Raw genomic sequence first — 26,541 nt, 5'->3', positions numbered from 1 at the left:
TGTATGAGAAGGATATTATACGCAACTCGAAAACAATTATAATTTAAGCACGTCTGGCTACGCGAAGGAATTTAAAGGAAAAAATGCAACTTAATTAATCTGTTCCATCATACGATGTAACGATTCCGAGTAATATTACCGTGATAAATTACTTCACGGCGAATTCACGGAATAATTGAATTCACGTAAAATCGAGGAATAAGCGTGAAGAATTCGTTCAAATTGAACATGTATGAAACAGACTGGAAGAAAGGTAGAAATTTGTTACGAAGCGCTACACACTACTTTAGATTAGCTCTCTATTCTTAGCGTACAAAATACTTCAAACTATTTTCTACCTTCTATCTAACATACGATAAATAAATATCCGTGTACAGTGAAACAGGATTATTCGAGTTACATAATCGAATTATACGAAGCAAATTACATAGCTTGATTCAAACATGCTTGCGACTCGAACGATCCTTCACCCCTCAGGAACATCTACAACTGCCTGTATCTAATTCCACAACTACCCTTAATAAAATCCCCTAAAGTAGCCCCGAAAATACACGAAGCATCGCTGGCTTAAACACAAAGGGAACAAAGAACAATAGCGGCCTCCTTAATTATTTACAATCACGGCAGGCTTCTCTAAAACTCGCAGAAACTGGAGGAAATTTTGGGCAAACGTGACAAAAGGTAGAAGGAACAGGAAACACTTTTGTAGAATCCACGAAAGGCGACAGATCCCGCAGAAGGTCTCGAATTTATCTGCTACACGTTCTTCATAACGTTGACAATGGCGATTCCCCGGGGACGTGGTTGATTCCCGTAACGGGATAGACCGGGAGAAAGCGTGTTTTCTTCTATTACGAGATCGCCTCTCGCCTCGCCCACCAAATCCTTTTCTCCCTTTACCAAATTCCGTTCTTCGCGACGCAAACCCCTCGCGTGATTCCGTGGAATCGGGCGTTGGCGGTCTTCCAGGAACACCCTTGCCCCGGTATACGTCGTTAGAAGGATTCACGAGGCTCTGGCCTGGCAATAACAAGTTCGAGGGGAACGATGAAGTATAATATGAACGCGATCTACTATCTGCTACAACACGTCGCAACGTGAATAGATCAATTTACGCCAGAGAAATGTTCACTTCTAACGAAACAATGACTGACGCGACCATTCACTCTGCAACGTTGTGTGCCTGATGTTTTAACGAGTTGCGAATTTCTACTTGCTCGAAATGTATGACGAGCGAGACAGGAGACGGGCGTGAGAATGTTGCGGAAGAATATTTAGAGATAGATGAGAAGATATTTCTTTGAAGTTGTATTTATTGGTACACGAGAGCATTTGGACACCTATCGTTAGGACATCTTTACGTATCGGAAAATCATGAGACATTTATCGCAAACACATATATATGTGTATATATATCTAGTGAAAAATTAGTACACAGGATGAATGATCATCTTGAACATATGCTAAGTGTTAAACGTGTTCCCACAGATTTTCGAGTTTTATCGATGTAACGAACCTGTTACTGTTCTCGGATCTTTGCGAAATATATATCTGTGCCAAATATCTTACAATCACTGTAAATTATTTTAGATTTGTTTAAAAAATCGCGATAGTCTCACAACAGTGCCAACGAAATTTCAAAATGTTTTACATAACACGTACAATATACGCGTGAAAGTTTCCTGTGGTAAATATTCGAATATTTTTATAGTGATTTTATACCGTGTATTCTTAGTAGGTTCGAGGAACCTACTAAATAAAAAATCAGAATATTTTTTGAATAACATTTCCAATTTTCAAACAAATTTCCACATAATTTAACCGTAAAGGTCTTGTCACGATACCATGCAAATACGATAATATACGTGTGTGTGTGTAGAAAAATTACGAACGCTATCAGAAGCTCGGTACAAGGATTGGCAGCAGGTTTCGCATTTTCGGCGAGGAACGGTCGTGTTTATCGCTGGCCTTTGGCACTTTAGATTACCGGGGTTTGGCAGTTTGCAAGATAGATAGCTGGATGGAACCGCGTACTGACAACGAGGCATCGCACATGTCCAATCTCTGGATAAATAGAGACGCGCATCAAGAATTTCCGCAGCGTCGTTTCCGCCTGCAACGGCCATTTTCCACGAGCTTCGAATTTCCCGCGTCAAATGCTCGATACTCGAATTTTAAATCAAGATTTATTCTGCACGAAACAACTTTATAAATCGTTTCTACGTGATTTAGATCAGTAGTTTCCGATTTTCTACGATTCGCCCATCTCCGGAAAATGTATATGAAACTGGCGTACTTCTTGCGTACATAGATAAAACTACAGTTCTAGTACAACAGCGAGAGTAACACGAAACGTGTGTACATATTCGATATTTCATACTTCAATTATATATATCGACAAGCAGAAAGAAATCACAGTGGATACGTTTTTTACATTTTTGTTTGCAAACACAAGTCGATGTGATATTGATTATCGAACAATCTGATTTCTCTATGATATTGTTTGAATATTTTCTGGAAATATTTATACCTTTGATTCTGCTTGACGGTTATTCTGTCATTCTGTCTTTATGCCACGAACAGCTGTGATCAGTATAGACGTAGAATTAGACGCAGGACGACCTTGTTACTACGATTCGTTCGGTCAGCTCAATAAATCGTTTAAATTTCGAATCTGACCGTCTTATACGAGGAATAATCGGTCGGTGGAACGTGGTACGATGGATGAAAAAGCGAGATTCCGATGGCGCGTTCTTGTCACGTTTTCGACTCATTGGATGGCCCGTGGTCGATAACGAGAAAGATTTCCGACCGGGCAGAGGAACGATTTCCCGTTGGCACGGCCACGGTTACTCTGCCCACGAATTTCCGACGTCGAAGCCGCTCGTTTTCCGAACCTCGTTTACCGAGGAATCGGTTGCCAAAGCTTCCTCTGCTCTACTACCGATCTTCAGAGAAAATATCCGCGACTAAATGCACTGATAAAGGGATTCACGTTCCGAGACAATTCTGACCGACAAAGAATCGCATAGAATCTTGAAAAAACGAAGCTAAGATGTTGGGAAAATTCGGCGAGCAGAAATTCATAACGATCTTATCAGGGCAATTAAGTTATACTTATAGAGCACGTTTTCATATTGCAACCACGAGTAGTATTCTGTTGGAACAAAGAGAATTTTGGGACGGATATTTACGTAGAAAGATAAACTATGGTGATTCGGTAAATTTTCAAGTGAACGTTAAAATGAAACCCACGATTTCGTAAATACGAAATTACTGATAAAATGGTATATTGCGATTCGATAAATCATAGGGGCCGAATTGTGATACGAAATATAATGCCGCACATTTTAAACGGATTACTATGAAATGTAGAATTTCGAATGTGAAATTGCATTGTCGCGAAATTTCCGATTAAAGCATTGGAAATTTTTTGTTTTAACAGCTGACTCTGTACACCTTTCTAAAGTTATCATTCATCGTGTTATAGAGAAAATGAAGCCGTGCTTATAATACAGGGCTTGATTGTCATTTCCGAGAACACCAAGCTTCATATGCTTAAAGAAACTTATACTCTCCAGTTCCAAGAAGCTGAAACTTTAATCAGAGTTCCTGAAACTCGTCTGTTCGCATTCAATAACGAATTGAATAGCGTGTCACAATCGTGAATGCGGCAGTTCACATCAGAAACTTAAAATATCTTAATTAATAGCAATCCCCGTAATATATTGTATTTAATATCTCCCGTTATCTAATTGTTTGCAATTAATTCGCGTGACTCGTTGCACCAAAGAAACAGAGACGAGAGCATGAACAGTTTTCAATTAACGATAACGCCATAGACGGGCATTATATGAAATGAAGTATGGATTTATTAATAACCAGCACTGATCAAATTTATTAAACACAAATAATCGTCCAGTATGCAAACTTTTTAATAAATGGGATAATTCGTAATAAAATAATGTATCATTATTAAACGAATGACCGTATTACACTATAATCGTTGCTTTAATTTACAATGTATATATTTATATTATACATTTTATTTATTCAGAAATTTATATCTATTTATAAATATTTCTCCATATTTCCTTTCTCTTCTCTAATTTATACGCAGAATCTTTCGGAGGTATACAAATTCTCAAGAAATTCTTAATATTAATATTTTACAAATTCCTTCTATTTACACGATTCGAACAATTTAATAAAATTGAATTATTATCGCGATTTTACGATATACAATGGTTACACACGTTATAAATCATTCGACCTAAATTAATTCCATGACACTTCATCTAACTCAATAGCAAGCATAAGAAATTTTCCATTTCAATTTCCAACCCTCCGTAATCGCGAGTCGCAATTTCTCTCCCTCTTTGCATAAACCCCTTCGTTACATACCATAAACGCCAGCTACTGAACGCAAAAATCGTCAGTTTCCTCGAATAAATTCTAACAGTAAGATATATCCTTTATTCTCAATTTAAATATTATACCATTTCACCATTTTAATACGGTACTAAAATTATTCAATAATTTCGATATCAGCGTGCGCTGAAATCGTACAAGTAATATCTTCGATCGAACATTTTTTACAAATTTCTTTCGTTAAATATCGTCCCCGGAGATTGCTCGGTATTTGCGTTATTAATGTTATTTAAATAATTTTTCAACCCAGACGAGTTTAAAAAAAAATCTCTCATCGCGATCCCTACGCGACCGCAAACTAATTTCTCTTGCTCGTTCCGTAAACTCCTCTCACATTCCATAAACCTCACCCCCGTTACACATCGTAAACTACCGCCGCCAAGCGCAAAAATCGCCGAATCTTTCGTCCAAGTAAATTTCGTCCTCGTTTAGTCGTCCTAACTTATACAACGTTGTACGTAGCAGCGACGTTGTAATTCATCGTTGCATTCTCTGCGAGAGGTTCGCGGGTGATAAAGATAGTCCGGACGAGAAAAATGGACAGACTCGGTGATGGTGGCAGTAACGTCGCGCTATACACACAGCCAGTGGTTGCAAGCGAGTGTATGGTAATACTAGTTGCTCGGGAAATTGTCGTAGAAAAGTGTCTGGTATCCTTTGCCAAGCGCATAGAGATGACTGCGATATATTAGCGCAACGTCTACGAGAATTTTTCGCGTTCTTTCGTGCCACTCGCATTTTCTACCAGCTTCTGTTTCTGCACTCGAAGAGAGGGAAATATCTTTTTCTGTTTGGTTTCGTTGTGTGGCCCAATTTGCTTTATTTACACGAGAAACTGTGGATTCCGTGTATTTTATTAAGTAAGTGAATTTTCTCGGATCCGCAATTATTGTTTCTTGCAAAAGTAAACGTACAACTTTAACGAAATTAACTCGATCAGGTAAAAATACGTATATGATTTTAACGAAGTTTGTTTGATGAAACGAACATATTATTACGCCAAGTGGATGAAAATACGTAATTTCAAACTAAGAAGGTAATTAAAAGCATGTTATTCTATATTTTTTATTTAGTTTCTTGTATGGAGCTATTCACATCTCTGTTTGTTTAAGGAGTAGAGAAATTGTAGAAATACGAGGTAAGGTCGTGAGGTCAGTGCCTTTTGGCTCCTTAGGGTGGCTTTTGGTAGGAGATCGTGGTGTTTGATATGCAAGAGGTTTATAGATGGCAAGGGTTGTAATATGATAGTAGATGGAGTCTGAGTTTGGGAACTTGGAGGTTTTGATATGGACTTTGTATGTGGTGCCTCGGTATGTTCTATTTTTCTTTTACAAGAAACTTTCGTAGAAAGGTCAATACGATAGAATTATTTAAAAAAAAAAACAAATGTTACTAGTAATTTGAATTTTTTTAATTATTTTCTTAATTCTATATACATATACCTGTATGTAGATATATATATATATATTATATTAACACCAATTTTGGCTCGGAGTGTTAGGGAAAATTTCACGTAAAATTCTCGGTTAACTATATATGAAAACATCTACTTTCCGAGTAATTTCTAATTCGACTTCCACATCGTCCTCCTTCCATGGTGTAATAATCACCAACTATGCTTGTCGCGCAGATAATCAAACTTAATCAAACTCTATCAACTAGACTTTACCGGTGTCTTTGACATCATAGTACAGAGAGGGACGCATAGAGTTTCCTGATTCATAGGATGCGTAAACAGCGGAGAGATCTCGCCTGCAACATTCTACGAGTGTTTGATCGTCGACAGTATCTTTCGTACTCTCTGTCGAGGAAACGATGAACCTAACTTTCATTAATTAAATATTCTCAGGCAAATTTACCACAGAAGGGAAGACCAGATTCGAAGCGTAAAATAAGAAGAAAATGTGACGCTTTGACAGTGGCTCTTTCAGTTCGTCCATTTCCCCGTGCAGATTGCATATATGCATACATACACGGCCCGTACATAATGCAGTATGCAAATTCAGTGGCCGAACCAATAGCCAACCATCCAACCACCTCCAAAGATCCCTCCACCGTGCAACCATTCCTCTGCTACGCTTCTTCCGCGTTATTAACTCGGCCTAAGGTCCGCGACCCAGTTTCGCTACCCTCGTCTCGAACAAAAGGAACCAGAGGGGGTTGTTAAGATGTCGGTGGCACGTCGGGCCTCGAGCTATTACGACCCACACCTTTGGCTTTCGATACACCAGAGGCAACAATCTTCTGGCATACTACTCTCGGATTTGGATAAGGCAATTATTATAGTTGGTTAGGTTTCTAGGTCTCGAGGCCAGATCGAGTTTGGAAGATTTTATTTTTCTTTCTAAATTAAATCTTTAAATTTGGATTATTGAATTTCTACGCTTATCAGAGAAACCAATTGATTCTATTGAGTCTGATAAATGTTTTTGTAGAGTAAAATGTTCTCTTTGTTTTTGCGGCTGATCTTCCTTAGGGGCGTTGCATTTTTATTTTGATACCAGTATATTGACTTCATATACGAAGGAAATAAATTAATTTCTTGATTGAATAGACGTTTCGGTTCTATTATTAATGACATTATCGATCCGTTTTCGTACTTGCTCTGTATACTCTTCGAACAATCCCTTAATCAAATCCAACTTTGCAAAAACTTGGCGCACACAAAATTTCATATTAACTCTCGACCAACTTCCAGGTATAAGATACTCCTCTGTGTACTACTTAAAAGTTGAATCGCTTCTAGCTGCAGTGTTGTAAATTTTTTAATGTCACGAAAGTATCAAGTATGAGCTCTTAATCAGTTAAGATTCTAAAGGGAAATCATAAAGCAAAGCAGTGATTAAAATTAATTTTTCTTTACGCTTCTCTTTAAAAGTAATCTCCTTGTCCTATAATAGAGACGATTAATTGTTCTCCAACGCAAAAACTTGGCAACAGTTTCTCGAAGCGGAGAGGCTGCACGCACGACGATAAGACGGCTACGATTACCGTAATAGAAAATACTTTCCCTGGACGAATCCTTAATCAATTTCAGAGCCCGATAACTTCGATTAATCGCGAAGAAGAGAAAGACAGAGACAGAAATAGAAAGAGAAAGAGAGAGAGAGAGGGGGGGGGACGCAGCGAAGGGATTGAAAGAAATCTAGGTGAAGAGCGCATCGTGGCGAATCAACGAAATCCCCTGGAATAAAGGCCGGTAGAGTTGGTTCGCGCTCAGAAATTAATTCCCGGACTCATTAAAGTAATTAAAACCGGCGGGGCTGCGGGGTTAAGGGAGAGACAAGGGATAAAGTGAGATCAGAAACTATAATGAAGGAGGCTCGCGGAAGAACTTGGAACAGGCTAGAAAAGTGTAAAACACACCTGGGGTGCTTTGACTAATTCGAATGTTCGAACTGAAAGTAGAAACAAGAAGAATAGGAATTAATCGGACGAATTTTATTTGCAATATTTCGCGATAGATATTCGATTCACTTCGTACGAATTTTCCTTCCTTAAGTCAGTGTTACATTTTTCTTGAAATTCTTCATTTCCAACTAAAAATTATACTCGGTAAGAATAGTTTGATTCGATTGCTCGAAGAAGATTTAGTATCATTAAAAAAGATGTGTCGTATATGTGGGAATTTAAGGCTACATATTCAAGTAACTTGCTGCCATAACACTGTGAATAAACTTCAGTATTATCAAAGTTTTATAGCGTATACTGTACAGACGATCGACGTACCATCCAACAGTCTCTCGCGTACTATCAGTGGTTCTAACTGTCAAACAAATGAAATTTCTCAAAACTTCTTGTAGATTATATTTCTAAAAAAAAAGATCTGGTTGCGGAACTCTTATTTTTTTCACACGGAACGCTTTAAAGGGTCAGCTTCGTTTCTGGCTATTAACAGAGCACCGGTATGGTGTCTGGAAAAGAAACCCGTCCGGGTTAAAGCGGAAACGGGCAAGTAATTTCGTTTCAGCCGCGGCTTGAAATTCCTACGCGTTTCGTGGCAAGGAAAGACGCGCGGCGCCCTGTGGCCACGTATTTCCGGAATGCGGCGAAAGACGAGTGAACAGAAAGTACGAGACAGACAAGGGCCGAGGCCGAAAGAACACCAAGCGGCGTGCAGCCGAGTTGAAAATAAACTGAAAAGCGCGGTCGAGCTGCACGCGAAACACTTTTCGCCTGACTTTGTACTGCTTAGAGTTCCAGACCAGCTACGAACCAGCCAACCTTCTTCTTTTCCTGTTTTTTCATTGCTCGTCGTGAAAATGAACGAGATGAACGGGATTAAAAAGCCTCAGCCTAGTAATTTTATGATTATTTTGGTGTTTTAAGACGAATCCGTGGTATTCGGAGTAAAGTAAATTTTAGGAATTTTGTACTTTTTTTGCGTACAGATTATGGTTTGGAATAAAGTTCACCATTTCCAAGTTCTATTCATAATTACATTTATATTTTGACAGTAACGTTTTATCAGCTATAAATGTTTCATGAAAATATATGCATAGGTAACAAATTTGTTAATTTATACGCAAGAAACCATCGAATGATATCAAACAAACGAATAAAATTACCGTTATATTCAAAAATTCGTAATTTAATTAATTCTTCAAATCTAAAAAATCCTTTCACGAATATATTTCAATCAGCGAAAAAGCACGATGAATTTAAAAGTATAACAACCACTGTCTGACTATTGGCACAATTGGGAATTATTTTCCCTACTTCAATTACAGTTTTCGCTATTTATTATGTTTATTTACTCAACCTAAAATATTATCAGCTACGATCACGCTAACCTAGCTTCAGGGCCATTCAATTCTTTCCAGTGTACACTTTACTCTTCTCTAGTATCTTCCATCGTCTTTACATTCAGATCTTCAGTTAGCTTTTCCATTCGACAAAAGTGGCTTGCACGAGCCCGAATCCCTTCATTCTCTCTTTTGGCTCGCGTCTCCCTTTCACTTGGTGACTCCCTGCTTCGTGGTGTTCCGTCACAGATGAGCCAGCACCGGAAGCCACTCGTGGAACCTCAATATCTTATCAGTGGTCTCCTCGTCCCAGAAAAGTACACGAGAAGTGAAGCCGCCACGTAAAACTCGGCTAGCCCACTCGGCCTCCCTTCTCTCCCTCTTTCCTCTCTGTTTCTTCTTTCTCTTCGTGTTCTTCTTCTTTTTCTTGGTCTATCTTTATTCTTGACGCCCTGGCTCTCGTATCGTTCACTTTCCAGTTTATTTTTGACTTCGCCACTTCTCGACGTCGTTCCTCTTTCTTATCGCCACTCCACCACTTTTCAGTTTTCTTCGACCACGTTCGACCGGCCTCTCTCCCTCTCTTTCTCTCTCTCTCTCTGTCACGTTCCCGTTTCATAGATCGTCGCTTAACCCGCTGCCACACGGGCACGTCTTCTTGATGAAACACTGTGCTCCCGTGTCCTGGATCCACGGAAGGCGGAGTACAGGGTAGGAAACTTTGTGTTGGAAGTTTTCGGCAGCGTTACAAACATCGTACAGTTTCGAGGAATTTTTTTCGTACGAGGAATTTTTGTAAAATTTTGCGGAATTATCGAGAATCATGTTCAGGAGTAATTGGGATATTTCGGAATTTTTAGGGTTCCATACGAATTTTTCAGCAATTTTATGAATTTTTTTAGAATATCTGGATTTCCGGCAGCTACGAAGAGTTGCATAGAATTTTTGGTTGTTATCATGAATGTGAAACAAATTTTTTCCACATTCTTTACAAGTGGTAGAAATCTTGTAGAGTATTTATTTGAATTTTATTAGATTTGTCTGGAAGAATTCTCAGAATTTTCAGGGATTTTCTAGAACTTTTAGAAATTGCCAAAGAATTTTAAAAGCTGTTAGAAGTTCCGCGGAACTTTTGAGTATCGGTATTTTTTACAATTTTACCATTCGTTCTCACATTTCTAACGCATTTGATCCTAACCAATCCCAGTTACCTACTCCCACCAATCTAAATTTACAATACGTATCGTTTTCAACATTTCCCTGAAACCACCCTCGGATATTCGCGTAATTTCAACGAAACCGCGTTTAATTAATTCCAGCCGCGATCACTAACAAGAGATATCCCTCCCTCCCTCCCTCCCCCCTCTCTCTCTCTGCTTTCAATTGATTAAATGATTCGCAAATTTATCCTGCCAAGTTTTATTTTTCAACACATTTCCACGGTAGCTCGCTCTACCATTCGCTTCAGCTCGCAATCAATAAGATCCACGGCTTTTCACCTAAGATCTAAGAGTATCTGGTTTGGATCTGGTTTGAATCCTTCCCTCTTTCTTCCGTTTTCTTCGAAAGGCAGTCGTGATTTAATTTCATCTCACCCGTAGAAGCTCAATACCTCGTTGCCCCTCGTTTGAGCTGTTGGTTGCCTGGGAGCAAGGGCGCGAGAAAATTCAGCCACCCTGTACCACTGATCTCGCGGTCCTTTCCAGTTAATTTTCGACTTACCTCGCTGCAATCGCGCGCCAAAACTCTGTTACGCCTTTATCCTTGTCTTTTATACTCGGTGTTTGTACTCCGCAGCGATTTTCCACTAACTCGAACTTCGGCTAACGTTAGAAGGCAGTCCGGTTAAGAGAAAAAGCGTGGAATGGAGGATCGTTGGTTGTTTGATCTGATTTCCTTGGCTCGTCTTGTGGATTAGGCAGATGGTACTTTTGTATTCTTGGTGATTGGACTCGGGGATGAAACGAGATTTCTGAAACTGACCTGATTTCTTCGGTATTACGTGTATATTAGTGCAATTGTTCGCTACAGTTCTAATTAAAGTTAGCCTTCGTGCAGTTATTCTTATTTAATTTCGACCGTGTTGAATTTGGCTGATTTGAATATTAATTTAAATGCGAGTAAATCTCGCTGAGATTTGTGTATTTTAGTAGAAAAAGTTTTGATATGGAAAGGAGCAACTCGATAAAAATACTGTCTCTAACGATCTCTTAATCGTTTTGGTTTGTATAATAACGTAATTATTAGTAAAATGTAGATATCCTGAAGTAAAGGTGAACAATTCTAATGTTCAGAGTATACTCGCGTATATGCTATCTGATTTAACATTACGCTGTGTTGCGTATTTAATCGAAACCAAACTAAATGCAATTAGATACGATTAAACTTTACCAAATTTGGCATGTTCTTACGTATGCGTACAGACTATATGCATGGAGAGTTCGGGTCTAGCTGCACCTGATCTAACTCCACGCGATCTAATTGGATTGTATCAGATCAAACCTGACGCGATTTGACCTAACATAACTAGATTGCATCGTACCTAATTTAGACCTGATCAGTTTGACTTGAGAATGAATCGACGACGTACGAATGTGTGACTCGTTGCAGCGTGTCGAATTGCAAATGTATAATCCCTACACACTTTCTGCTGAAAATTTCCTCTTATCTTTATTCTGCATTTTTACACCGCTTCAACCTTAAATTTCTTCAGTCATTTTCAACCCATCGCAACGAAAATTATATTTTTCTAACATCAAAGAACATCGTAAGTTCGAGTAAAATATGAAAAAATTGTTACTGGTATGCATAATTTCTCGTTTCAATTTTATATTCATTCTCCTCGGCATTAAAAATTCTATTTATCCGCTGAAATAGAAGCAAGACTGAAATATAAAAGCCCACGATGGTAGCCCATCGGCTATCAATGTGAAGAAGACTACCTTACTCTGCAAATCATTCAATTTAAGATCCATCGATATTCGATCTAAATTTCTCTGATATCTCGGTCCTCTTAGAAATCTTAGACCTCGTTAAAATCTTCGTTCGACCATTGATTCCAAGCTTCTCGATTTTGACGTGGAAAAAATTTGCCGAAATACGCGGATCTAAAACCTCTTTCTTTCAACTGGAACCTCTTCCCCCGAAGAGCAAGTCTCGTGGAGCGCTTTCGTTTTTTTAAAGCGGCTTTCGGCGGCAAATAGAGGCCCCGCCAGAAGCGGATCGCAAAGCGGACCGCTCCAGCTACGTCCGGATTTCATTCTCCCGGTCTCTTTCGTTCACCTTGCTTCGTGCATCTCTGGTTGCTTGTTGACCTAGCTCCCGGCGATTCTCATCGAGAGGAAAATAAACGAGCCACTTCATTCGTGATTTCGCGGCGAGGATTTTATTGGCGTCCTGGCCCCACGGGAAACCAGTATTTCTTTACCGGTGGCCGCTTTTACTTGCACTTCACAGCGGATGGAACTCGACCAACGTAGCACGCCGTGTACGGTCAAAGGTCGTGTAACGAATCGATACAGCGTATTCGAAAGATCGAGTGTTATTGCTACAGTAGTTTCATATTCACCTCGTATCGTCCCAAAAAGATTCGAAAACGTGGAAGCTGAAAGTAAGTTAACGTTAAGCGACTGATTTAATCGCTGTTTTTATCTAGATACTGCAACGCGTATTTTACTATGGATATTTTGCATAAATGCGCCAACGTCCACGGTTTAGTCGTTATGCGCGATGCTAAAGCTAAAAGATCTTTAACATAAGCATCTCATAAGCATTTTATAAAGCCACGTTTCTCGCAAGAAAATGCTTACGTGCTAACACATTTTCATCAGATTAAAAAACTTCCCCGTAGTATTTATTCCATGCAGATAACCCTTGTAATTGGTAGAAATTTTAAAGGATTAGCGCGAAGAATTGATACAGCGCATTTAGAGAGTCTGATCGGTGAAGGAACTTTCATGAAACTACAGAGTGTCTGTTTTATTTGGACACTGTGAAATATTTCATAAATTATTTCTGTTCCTGTTAATTGTTTCGTTAAACCAGAAAACTACGTAATTTTGTTGATCTTATCTTACTGTTGGTTTGTACCAACTCACGACTCTCATTCTGTATTACTTCGTACTTGGAAACTAGAGAATAGCAGACTGGTTTTTGAGGTATAGACTAATCGCTTGGGTATACACGAGTTATATTCATGAGAGCTTCTACTCGAGCATCATCCTGACCTGACCTCCACTGTCAGGACATCTAGCAAGCATTGCTCATGAATCTATTATCAGGCGTCAGACCAAACACGCTGTATGCCGTTTCTCCTTATTGCTTCCTTTCATTACTTTGAAAATTAAATTAATTCTTTCACAGTTGTAAATTCATTTTTTATTTTCTCTTTCCTTTGCAGGTGAGTGGACATATGGAAATTGGACATTGGACATTGCGGAGGAATCTTCAGTTTCGACGTCGTGTCTGGTGTGTATACTTTGTACATATAAATACGAATACTGGACCTCTATATCCACTTTCATGGGTGTTAACAACTTTCGAAGACTTTGGCCCATTGGCTATCATGTTTCCTTCACGATGTCTTGAGCAAATTCCTGAGGAAAGTTCTGGCCAGCGGCTCCAACTGTAAGCATAAGTTTCAAATCATCCCCTTGGAGAGATTATCATTCCTTTGATCTTATTTAGGTAGTGGCCAGGTATTACTAACTTTACCTATTCCCGTCATTTCGTTGCGTCTCATCGTTTCTCAGTATCGATCGATCAATAAGAAAATTTTGACAAAATTCCAGATCCTTCTATAATTTCATCTATAATTTCATTTCGATAATTTGATTCTATGATTTGAGAAGCTTACAAACGACAAGTACACGGTACTCAAGGGTTTAAGATAGTCGGAAAACTTGATTTAACGCCACAGCCCTTAGAAATACTTCGCAAAATTTGTCATTATTAATCACTGTCGCAATTATCGCATCCTTCATCGAAATTCCCAACAGAAACACACGTTCCAAACACACAATCTTCCAGTATTTTTCTCTAATAATTCACTCCACAAACTGATCATCGCCAGTGAAAAGAAACGAGAAATACTTATCATCCCTTTCACGTCGAAAATCCCACTTTTCTGTGCAAACCGCTGACGGTTCTACAATTTCAATCAAAAACACCTTCTGCCAAACACACCAGTATTTTTCTATAATAATTTACTCGGCGAATTAATCATCGCCGTCGTAAAAGGAATAAAAACGCTTTATCTGTCACGTCTGAAATCTCTCGTTTCCTGAACGGAACCCCGTTTCTGACCGGAAGTAAAAAAGTTCAATACCTCAGGCTGTCTGGCAGGGGGATCGTCCGTAAGCGAACGAGATTATGCTACCGTTCCCCATTTATTTCTTACACACGGAATTTGCTAGGCAAAGCTGTCCCATTCGTCGGATCGACAGCTCGACTTTTCGCTGCAACCTTTCGTCGCGCCCCTCGTTTCAATCCTCTCCCGGTCTCCTTCGCTTTTTTTTCAACTGGGATTCGGAGATTCGCCTCGTGGAATTCGTCGATTCCTCTTGACGGAAGGTTCGATCTATCGACGGAACTATTCGTCGGAACCGTCTCGAGATATCGAAGGGCCGGGTTCCTCGAAATCGTTCGAAATGATTCTGAGAAATGGATGTTCCTGCAAGACGATCGAAATGATTGAAATCGTCCCCGTGATCGATCTCTCGGTTATCCTTTTTGTCGTCTTCGTCATTTCCATCCGGCGTAAATAATTGCTGTAAATGCACGGGGTGGATTTATAGCTTCACAGTGGCTAAATGTTCGAGTTGGTGGGGTTGATTCTCTATCTTGTTCTCGATTTTTGTGAAAATATTATATATTTGTATTTTATCGGACTGCTAGAAGAAAGACGCAAGCAACTTTCTTCAAAAATCGGTTCGAAATAGAAAGTTTGAGTTAAGAAATTATTACTAACTCTACAATTTACAATCTTACTTTTACAATTTAGAAAATAGCTTGTGGATGTCGAAGGTCTACAATGAAACGTTGCTTATGGTATATCGCTTACCGTTCCGTGAAAAACAGCTTTGTATTAGACAAAATAACCACACTGCTAGAAAATGGTTCGCGTAATTTTTAATAACTGCTAAAGTAAGTCATCGAGCCCACTCTGTATAAAGATAGTTAGTACTGTATCTACAGAAAGCTTGATAATCAATTGCAATATCATCGTGGTCGCTTATTCGCATTTCCTCTGCGATTCTCAAACCGTCATAAAACAACAATTTCCCTTAAACTCTCTTCGATATCCAGCCAAGCTGCCAACAAAACTCTCCGACCACCGAAACGATCATCGCTATATTCCCTCAGCAATATCCACCCCCTGTTCAAAATCAATCTTAACTCCAGCGAAGACGAGCCATTTTATCCACCCCGAGGTTCGAAGAAACTTGACCGGAACAAGCCTTCCGTTTCCCGTCTTAGCGAAAAATAAAACGATTTCGGCTGGTTGTTCAGGGGTCGTAATCAGCAGTTGGTCCGACGAAAAAGTTACGCCGCGTCTCGGTGACGCGGAGATTCGTCTTATCTTCCGGCGGACGATTATACATATACGTTGCACACGGCGCATCGGGTGCGGCGGCGCACAGCCGCGTAGACAGTTGGAAACTCGATCTTTTTCTGTCAAGAACTTTCCAGGGGTTCGACTGCAATTTCAGTCCGCGAAACGAGTTTCCTCTTCCTCCTGTTCCTCCTCTCTTCGTCGACCGGAGTACGGCCGCGCGTGCACGTGTTTCCCTATAGATCTTCATCGAGTTGCCCGCCCTCAGTTCCACGAGAACTGCCACGTTGCCCTGGCAGAATTTCGTAACAGCTCGTGTGCATCCACGGCTTGCACGCAAATCGCGAACTCCTATCGTAATGTTATTTAATAGTTGGACGTTTTCAATCTTTGGTTCGCTGTACAGTTGTATACGTTCGCATGTAGCTATACAGTTAGCTACAAAAAGTATATTTGTACAGTACGCGTTATAGCGTCAATGTATTAATTAATTCGATTAGAGTATATCAAATTTCTTCAGGAAGTAAACGTAACCAGTGTATATGCGACTCACGGTACCATGCAGCTTGATATTTAATTACGGAAAATAATTTTGTAGAAAATATTGGTAAAAATAAGCAACAGAGATGTATAAATAGAGTTTAAATATAGTTTGGCTCCTCTTTATATCCTTGTTCACGCGATGAAAGCTTTATTATCACTGTGGATTGCTCGATTACAAGGTACGAAATGTGTTAAGCGGAAAATGTGCAGAAACTAGTAGATAAATTGCTTTAAAACTGAGTAATTTAAAGTGGTGCAGGGCATGACAGGCTGTTAATTAATGAAGTTATACACAGCGTTTCAGCGGGTATTCGATTTAAGCTGTAACTCACTCGATATAGATAGTTATGATTAATATTTGATATCTTGCTATTATTCGGACGATTATTTGTAAATGTATTTGTAAATCGCCAAATCGATTACGATGTACATCTTTTCAGTTCTTACTATTGTCGGTAATATCGATCGTTGCAGTTTCTATGTATGAATCAATGTCAACAAAATTCTTACCGCTCATCTTTCTTTTACATTCTTAATTCCTAGATAAAAGCATAATTCAAGAGAAACAACGAAATACCTGTTCTCCTAGAACACGTGAAAATATTATTGGTAGTTTGTCGATGGAGTGTACCGTTTAAATTCTATCTTCTAAATTAATCTAAATGTCGATATGATAATTTGAAGAAATATTAAAGAGACTTTAATTAGTACTTTTATATTATTTATCTAATATCATTCAAATTACGTGTTATTTGAAACGTGCACTTGCATTTCACGTTCACACGTCGCAACACGTTGGTTATCTGGTAACATAGGAAGCCAATTGTGATTGAACTATTGACGTATACGGATGAATGGAACTCCAGAAAGAAAAAAAGAAACTAAACTAAAGCACCAAAAAGGGAACTAAGGGGAACGATCACGGCAACAGTTTTAACTCCATAAAGGAGGAAAGGGCAAGAATAAAGTCACAAATGGTGGAAAATAGGATTCGGACGAATTCCAGCACAAAATTAGAAAATCACCGAACACACGCTGAAAGGCAACGAAAATGTGGTCCATTCGGATTTTATGAGAATATTGCTACGTACAAGAGTACGAAAATGAAACTTTGAAAACAAAAGAAAGGCTTAATAAAATATCCAATTACGAAATAACAATTTTCCTTTAGACTTGACAGGAAAAATCCCAAGGAAGGAGACGAATGCGAATTGCACGGATACTTTCCGTATAAGCGAAAAATAGTCAAGTAGATGGTCATTCTTAAATACGTAACAATTTCCGTATCAAAATATACGCCGCTCCTTCCGTATGCAAATTCGATGTTAATTCGAGATTTGCGGCCGGGACCGAAATTTAATGGAAACAAACGAATCGTTGGCTCCGCCGGGAGGCCGGATTAGTTGTGTTAATAGGAATATTTAGGTAACGCGCCACGTAGGAATCGCGGTAATTATTACTCTGATGAGAATATTATCTGGAAACTCGTCTGCGCGCGGCCGTAGCCTGACGAAACTTAAATCTGCGTCCCTGCCAGGTTTCATGACAACTTCTGTATGCATGCGGGTCGCAGATTGCACCGCTGAATGTTCTCGATTGCCCGTTTCTGTGCTAGGTTTCCTCGCTGGTAGCTAGTTACCGACAACTAATCATAAATAGTGGAATAATATCGACGCAAATATAAAAGTCACGACAAATTAACGTATGCTTGCATTGTTATCGAGAAACAAAGTTAATTAAATTGATAGAATTGAAAGAAATCTTCGTACTACATCTCCTGTCAACGTACCGTATCTAAATTATCGACAAATCCATCATCTGTCAGCAATCACCAGGAAAATTGAGATTGTCTGGCAACAAGAGACAAGCTCGTCAAAATAACACACATAAATTTCATATAGACACATTGTAAAATCGCCTTATTTCTCCAGAGAAGTTTGTTATTTGACGGCTTTTCAGCCTAAAACACCGTATAACGTAATATATCGTGCCAATTGAAATTCACTTATAACGCTTGTTCCATCTAAACAACTCTACGATATCAAACAAGGCATTCGATCGTGAAAAATCACCTTAAACCATACATACATAAACCAACTATATCCAATCCCTAAAATGCAAATGGCCAAGCCACGAGCGTCCTGGATGGCTCGTTTCCCCATCGCGTATCTCATACATCCCTCGATCTCTCGCGCAAATATCCACATGCGTGTACACACATCTATACACCCAGAGGCGATGCACACGCACACGTTGAACACAGCCGAGATGGACACCATCCCATGCAGGGATCCGTACGGTCCAACGACGTGTGAACGGCTTAAGCCATTACATCGGCCGGCTGCTGAGGCGCGTGTTCACGTTAATTCCACTGTATCGTGGCGTATGATCGTGGAATTTACATAACGCGGCCGCGTTGAGTGCGTGAACGACGAAACAACCTACCAATTATTAACACTGACTGCCAACACCTCGCATCGATATTTATACGAAGGTTGCATTTCACCGAGTTCACTCGAGAACGTGTCGGCTTACGCTGTGGCTAGCGTTGGTACGCGCCTTTGGGCATTTGCTCTACATATTTATATTATATTAGGCAGTTATGACGTTAACTAATTCATTTGTTATTGTTAATAATGTCACGCAACATGTGTCACGTATATTCAAATATATATATGTACAATACAATAGTATAATATCACAAGCGATAACGTGGAGAAATGAGCGAAGCGAAGAAATAACGGATAATTTATTCGCTATCGTAGGAGTAAGAGTCGGTGAGGGCGAAGTTTTTACAGAATTTGGTTATCGTCAGCGGGTAACATCAGAATCAAAAATATACCTAACAAAATTTCTTTCGTTCGTTTTGCCCTTGACTTTTTCACTCGAAAATACTGTAGAGAATATAGGGAATGTATCATCGGTCGTATTGTTTGATGCAAAACGCACACAGTATATTATCAGTAGTATTCGATATACATCTAGACTGACGGTGCGCCATTTATTACATTTGCTAGGACAAGTCGCGCGTGATATATCGTTCATTACATTCGGTAGCGTGGAACGTATGCAGTGCATTTAATTACATTCGATACTACAAAACGTATACGCTACGTATTCCATTGTATTCTATAGTATAAGACTATAAGATACGTAGGTTGCGTGCTCAATTATACCCAAGAATGCATGATGCGCCCTTCGAATGAACTAAGCCGCTCACCCACTAATCGCATAGATGGCTCACGATCTCGAGCATTCTGCTCGACTACTAGATACACGGCTTAACTCTCCAATTCCTATAAGTTCAGATTACGCGGCAATATGGAAGACCTTGTTAATGTCTATCTCTATTAATCGAACACAGTCCACTTGGTTAATTTATTTTCATATACGTGTAAAATATTTTTCCTTCCTTCTTATCATAAATTATACATTTCTGTTTACCGTATTTTATTACTTCAACGAATAACAGAAATCTTAATTCTATAACGAAGACAGACGTGTCCCGATGCAACGTTATTTACAAGAACGATTTCTTAATGGTTCTCTTCTTCTTTACTAGACTGTTTGTACATGTATTACGAAAAGATTTAAAAAGATAGTTAGAGCAATCGTGTAAGCAATTTTATATTAAAATTAGATCGCGAATTACTTAGATCGTATACATTGTTGTCGGTCAGAGATTCATAAGGGATGTAGAGATCGATTGTGCGGTTGCTTGCTTCGCAATGCGTGTTCTTTGATGCAAAGGGTAGAGGAATAATAAGCAGAAAGAGAGAGAGAGAGAGAGAGAGAGAGAGAGGACGTGTGTGTGCGTGCATTATGCAACGATACGTGTTGTAAGGGTTCGTGTGCATTATTGTTTGTAAGTTCCAGCAGCGCATTGTTGCGGCAGGTGTAATTGGAATTATCGAGGGAGGTTGGCTAGTGAATTTCTGAGCTTCTACGAGGAATCGAGCTGGAGTGAATTTTTGGTGGTTAGAGCGTTTCCTGAATTGTTACATGCTTGTTTCAATAGCTTTACGTACATTTGCGTTTTCAGTTTTGCCTGTAGGGCTCAAAGTTTCTGTTTTAGTTAGTTTCACTAATATTGGGAGAGATTTCATTTATTTCATTTAGACGAAACTATCGTTATCGAGAAATTTTAACTTTGTATATGGAAGAAGAATTCTTTTCTAAATTTCTTTCCATTATACCAAATTCTCTAACCTTTCTGTTTGTTAAATTCTCCTTTGATGTAATAGAATTTAGCGCTTTTAACATTTCAGCCTCTGTGAACGATCTTTTTCTTTTCTTTAAGCAACTGCTGTTGGAAAGTTTAAAGAAAAACGAACTCATCGTTTAGAATTTTACAATTTCATGAAATTAACCAAAATTCCTATAGAAAGTGCAACAACAAGGACTTTATCCAGATATTTGAGAAAAAACAATGTACCAAAATGGGGTTTACAAATAATATCATAACTCGTAGCAATCGACGTAATCGAACGTGACAGTGTTTGATAGAATTCAATCTCGTGCTCTTCAGCCATGTTCCGCATTCGATAATATAGGAAAAAAACATGATTAATTCCGATTCGAACAGCAGCATGTGTAACGTTTCCAACAATATCTGTCAATATTGTCGTTGTGTCTAGATTTCAGCGAATCGTTCACGCGATGAATTTAATCCTACAATTCGTGTGATATATTTTTCAATTTTCGTTCAAACGGTATCCCTTCGTATTTAGAGCACTACGTATCGAGAGCCTTTAGTCTCTAATCCACTTTGTAAAAATCCTTTATAACGAACGATAAACCATTGTATCGTTGCAAATCAAATATAAACTGCTCTTACCGAGAGATTGAAGCGTGTACTCAGTGTATTCGGAATTAGAACCTGCACGATTCGTGCAAAAGGTGTTTAATTCGCGTTATGTTTCATTATCCATGGACGATATTACGAGCAAAATTTCAATTAGCTGTACGATCTGAATGATCTTTCGGTTACAATCAGTTCCAGTAATTAAAACGTTCGCGGTTTATCAGTATTTAAAACGAAACAACGATAAAATACAGAATGGAAAATAACTATCGATATTTTTTCTCCGGAACAAACTTGTATATTCAGAACAAATTTTTAAGTCAAAATCAAGTACGATCGTGCAATAATTTATAATGTCAGTCCAAATAATCGTCGTCCAAAATAATCGTACTAACGACACTACCAGGGAAAAATTGAAACGTTTGCAATTAAATTTGCATTTTCCTATAGCGATTTAAATGCGCGGCATTCCTCGTAAACCCTTCATACTTGCATCGAATGAACTCTCTAGATAACCAGGAACCGTATTCGCGTAATAACGCCAGCCCGTTACGAATAACAGTCGCGGTACCGTATATAACGCGGCACGACGCCGTGATCGAGTATACGATTGTTGCGAAGGGGATGATGCGTGGATTATACGCGCGCGAGTTGCCCCATAGGCGCGCGTTCTCGCGCTAATAAACGCGCGCGAGCAGGCTAACGATTACGAGCCGAGGCTCGTATTGTTCGCCACTCGGAAACAATGCAACAATGGCCTAGCCAGAGAGTAGATTTAGTAATGCTCGCGCGTTCACGTTCCACTGTAATGATACTTTCGACAGGAAGCTTGACTGTTGCTTCCTAAAGTCAGATAAATCAGATACATTTATATCGGCACCGTTTAACGTTACGGTATTATCGCCTATTAATCAAGATTTAACCGAATTTTTCTTTTTATCATATCTCTATCCCAATTCTAAATCGAACGTTTTAATTCAATTCCTATCAGGTTGCAATATATATGAATTGTACGATTTTGTTTCATCAATTTTCAAACAAATATATTCACTTTCATAAATGTATCGTAATGTATGAGTAGTTGTAGTTTAGAATTTTCCCTTTCGTTCATGATTTTAGTTCTTTCTTTCTTCTTCTTTTTTTTCTTTTTTTTTTTTAGTAAACGTAATTTGTAGTTTCCATTTCTTTACTTACGTTAACGAAACTATGGATTTGATCTTTCATCATTGCATAAAGGTACGTGAAATCCATTTCCATCTTTATCTATCTCTTCTCACGCAAAATTTATAATAATTCTCAGCATACACCCGAATCAAAATTAACGCCTCAAAAACGTAATTACGCTCTAAACCCACCCCTTATTTCCAGCAAATATATATATATATATATAGGTACTATCGATTGCGAAATCTAGATGCGTTCCAGGGTTCACCGATTGCCCTAGAATTCCAGTCACGATGAAGAATTCGATTTAATTCCGAATAATTATCGCATTTGCATAATCGTCTGAACACGGAAAACTGATAGCGCGCGACCCATCCCCTCCCCCTTTAATGACATGTAGTCGCGGCCAGAGCACACGAAGTTCGTCCTCGTGGTATCGATATTTCTGGCACGTATTATATCGCGTTACGTGATCCAAAAATTTACGCGCAACGCTCACTATGTCGTCGAAGAACGGTCCGGTGAAACCGTAAAACGCGAAGGACGTGCTCGGGCACAAAGGGTTAGTCCGAGAGACGTTGGCACCACTGGATTCACGGGTAATTGTTATGGGGTGCCGTTTAAAGGCGATAGAATCGAGCGCTGTAAGGAATTAGAATTAAGCGCAGAGGAATCGCAATCCACCGCTTTGTCTCTTGCTCCACGTTTCCTTAGTCGGTTTAGGATCGAGTTTTAGACATTGATTTTGATTAGATTACGTTAAACGAGTAGCATCGGACGTTAGATCTCTGGAAAAATGTGATTTGACGAATTTTAGTTCAGGATGTTGCAGGTTAGAGTATGTTTTATTATTCATTCGAATAATGAAAGACCAAAGACTCTTTTGGAATATTGAAATGCCTAATTTAGACAGGTAAAAATGTCATAAAATTTTAACACGAATGATTAAATAGAGGAGTACAGAGGGAAAAAATGATTTGATTCTATTGTTGCTATTGGTATATCAAACACGTATGAAGTCATATAGGTGAACGTAAATAAGATAGATAAGATAAATAAGTAGTTGTAAACGAAACTAGGTGAAAATCTAAGTAGTAGTTGTGTAGTTGGTCAGACGCTGGGCTGCAAACAGAAATACCAAAGTTCGAATCCTGATGATGGCAGAAATTTTCCCGCGAATTTCATTAAAGTTTTTCGTACAAAATTAAACGTAGAATATAAATGGGGTTAAATTATTTGCGATAAATAAAATTATACAAAATTGATAATCAAATTTAATTAGTGTTAAAATATATAAAATTTTCTGGAAAACGTTGTTTCAAGCACAAAATAGGGAATGTGTAATTGAATAAACTTTGAATGTAGGGAGATTGTGAAAGCATTAATAATTGGAAAGGAATATTGAGGCGTACATTCACTGAATGAATTTACATTCAATCTCACACTGAATCTACATTTAAAAAGAAAATTACGAAAATAGGACATTTAAACGGAATTAAAATTGAATTAACTCTTGAACGTTATTCAGCGAAATATACGTACACAGGAATTACATCCACGAAAAACGTCGTATACAAGCACACGTTAAAAACATGCGATACAAATTACAAAGAAGAGAGAAGAAAAAACACGCGAACAAAACAGGAAAAAGTTCTTGTTATTACTAATAAAAGAAGAAGAATACGTATACTATATTTGTACAAAATATATTCCTGTAAGGATTCTTCGTGAATAACCGTTGTATATCGTAAAAAATGAAGTCGTCCCATAATCTAAAACTTTGGACAACATTACAAGAAAAATGAATCCTCGTCGTACTAGAGAAAAAGACGAAGAAGAGAATGAAATTCCTTCATTTCTTGGCTACGAAACATGTTATTCAGTTGAAATGGAGAATGTAAGAAGGGACACAGCCATCATAAAGAGTTAAAACAGTTCAATTACGATGCATTTCTCGGAAGTACGGCCGCAATGCTGCCGGCTGAAATGTCTTTTCAGCGAGCTTTACATATAGAGACGAGAGAACGGAGGAAAAAAATACGTCGACTTTGTTAGATAATGAAAGGGCGAGGTCCGTGAAAGCTTCGCGACGCAGCTCGCGGCAATGAAGTTTTAAGACGCGGCTCTGACATCTAACAACCGTTTTCATCGACTGTTGCAAACCATCGTGTCGAGGCACAAACGAGATATGTCGTTAAAAGCAGCTCGACGTTCTGCAAATTAAAACTGTTCTGAAAGATATTCTTCGTGTTAGAGACAATCTGTTTTAAGAACTGTTGAAGGCAGTTAGTCCGAATCCATTCTTCCCTTGGACTTGTGAATTCGTGGTAAAAGTTTCCCGTTGCACTAAATTTTTGACTCTCGGATTTTAGTAAAAATAATCTCGCGTAATGGCGCAATGAAGTGCTTGAATGGAGCGTGATATTTGTTTTATCGCGATCAATAAAATACACAAAATTTGAGATCTTTTAAGATAATCAAGTTGTTAGTCTGCGATAAAATACAAGATATATCTTGTGAGCGCCTTTTGAACATTTTGACGAATAACTAACACGGAATTCGTTCCAAATCTTGCAGTCGAATACATGCCTCGGTCATTCTACTTGCCTTTTAAACCAAAAATTTGTAGCGAGCGCTCTGGTGAATGTTAAACGTGGGGCACGAGAAGAACACGAAAATAAGGACGAGTATCGAGCGAGAGTAACAGCTTTCTTGAAATTATGTCACTTAACCGCGCGGCAAGTCGAGGTAATCACTGGAAGAACTACAAAGAAGATGTAAATATCTGTTGTCTCTATTTTCTGTTGTTTCTTACCCGCCGCTTTGAATAATCCCTTCGCTTGTTTTCGAAACCCGTTGCCACCGCTGAATCCACGGGATTCCGTGCTTCTTACTTTAGGCGCTTACTTTCCACCACCAAGTTGACGATGAAAGAAGTGGCTTCCTGCAACAAGATCGGATATTCATGAGTCACTACTTGCTTGAACATTGTTCTGTGTATTGTTGAGTGATTTGTTCCGTCTTTCACTGTACATCTTCTATTTCTACTCTACGATATTCTACGATAAAAGGTCTCCTTTGAACGGCACGATGAACTCTATTTCAATCGTTATTTCAATCAATTATCAAAATTCTTGGATGCCTTAAACACGTGTATTTTCATCGTTCTAGCATTCAGCGCTCTATATCTAACTGTCAAGAAGATTTGACAACGATGGTTTATCAAACCGTGCAAGACCAATCCAATACAACTGAACGTACGATAGTACAACAAATAACTCAATCTCTGAAACGTTAACCATCGAACACTCGAACTTGCCGAATCAACGGAATCATATTTCTTCTAAGGTTAGAAAATTATATTACAAAGGAGAAAAAGGCGCGCTAGTGGTAGGATTTCTTCCACGGATGATCGAACGTATCGATAATCATCGAGCAATTCCTTCGAAGCAAACTGAAAGAGGATTATTAATCACCGGAAATTACGCTCTGCCGATCTACGAACAGAAAATGGAAGACGAAAGTTGCTTCGAATCGAGGAACAAACGACGTGATGGTGAAAAGAAGGGCGGGAAGAGGGGACAAAAAAAAAAAATGGGAAAGAAAACGGCGGAAATGGAAGGAAGAAAGGCACCGGGTGTATACACAGAAGGACTGGCGAAGAAGTCCATAGAAAGCCGGAATAGAGGAAAAACACGAGCTTCTCTCGCTTCCTCGAGACGGTTCGTCGTGTCTTCTTCTTTTTCCATCCCCCTTTAGCCGATAAAAGAATCCTCGAGAAGAACTGCGAGTCTATGGAGACTGGACGACGAAACCTGATTGGATTATTTGCTTACTATCCCTTCGGAAGCCTCTGTACAGGGTGTTTTTAAAATGTTTGCTCAAGCCTTCCCTCCTGCTTTCATTTTCTTCTCCCTTCTTCTTCCATTGGAAAGTTAAAGAGCTCGTGATGTGAATTTTTTCTCTATTAAAATCTTTTCACTCTGCATTATGTTTCTGGGACTTTATATAGTGTAGTCTTTTTTGCCTATGTTTGATATTTTTTGAAAGAGCAGAAAAAAAAACGATAATTGGGTCAGAAATGTCAAGGAATCTTTCTATATTGGAGTTTGTTTTCAAAATGTTCGTTCAACCTTCTATTATTTTTCTTTTCCTTTTTTCTTCTTCTTGTTCTTTCCTTTTTCTCTTTCCTTCTTCTTTTTTTATGGGAAAGTTAGAAGGTTAATAATACGAATTTTTCTGCATTAAATCTTTTGGCTAGTATTTTGGCCATTTTGTATTTGGTTTTGTCGTACGAAAAT

General features: G+C 38.8%; 1 protein-coding gene across 7 annotated transcripts in view; it reads left to right on the top strand.

Annotated features, from left to right (window-relative positions):
* The window catches only part of LOC122577925 (protein rhomboid), a 171,570-nt gene that overhangs the window by 46,003 nt on the left and 99,026 nt on the right, over nt 1-26,541 (top strand). The window contains exon 1 of one of the 7 annotated variants that reach the window (XM_043749635.1): nt 13,576-13,643. The exons of 4 other annotated variants lie outside the window; for them this stretch is intronic. The gene's annotated coding sequence lies outside the window, so the exon portion shown is untranslated. Of the gene's footprint in view, nt 1-13,575; nt 13,803-26,541 lie in introns of those variants that run through there. 2 more of the 7 variants (XM_043749632.1, XM_043749634.1) reach the window with 2 other exon arrangements.

The sequence above is a fragment of the Bombus pyrosoma genome, linkage group LG3 (assembly GCF_014825855.1).
Source record: "Bombus pyrosoma isolate SC7728 linkage group LG3, ASM1482585v1, whole genome shotgun sequence".
Lineage (NCBI taxonomy): Eukaryota > Metazoa > Arthropoda > Insecta > Hymenoptera > Apidae > Bombus > Bombus pyrosoma.
The sequence above is the reverse complement of the archived record's forward strand: the minus strand, read 5'-3'. Positions and strand labels throughout refer to the sequence as shown.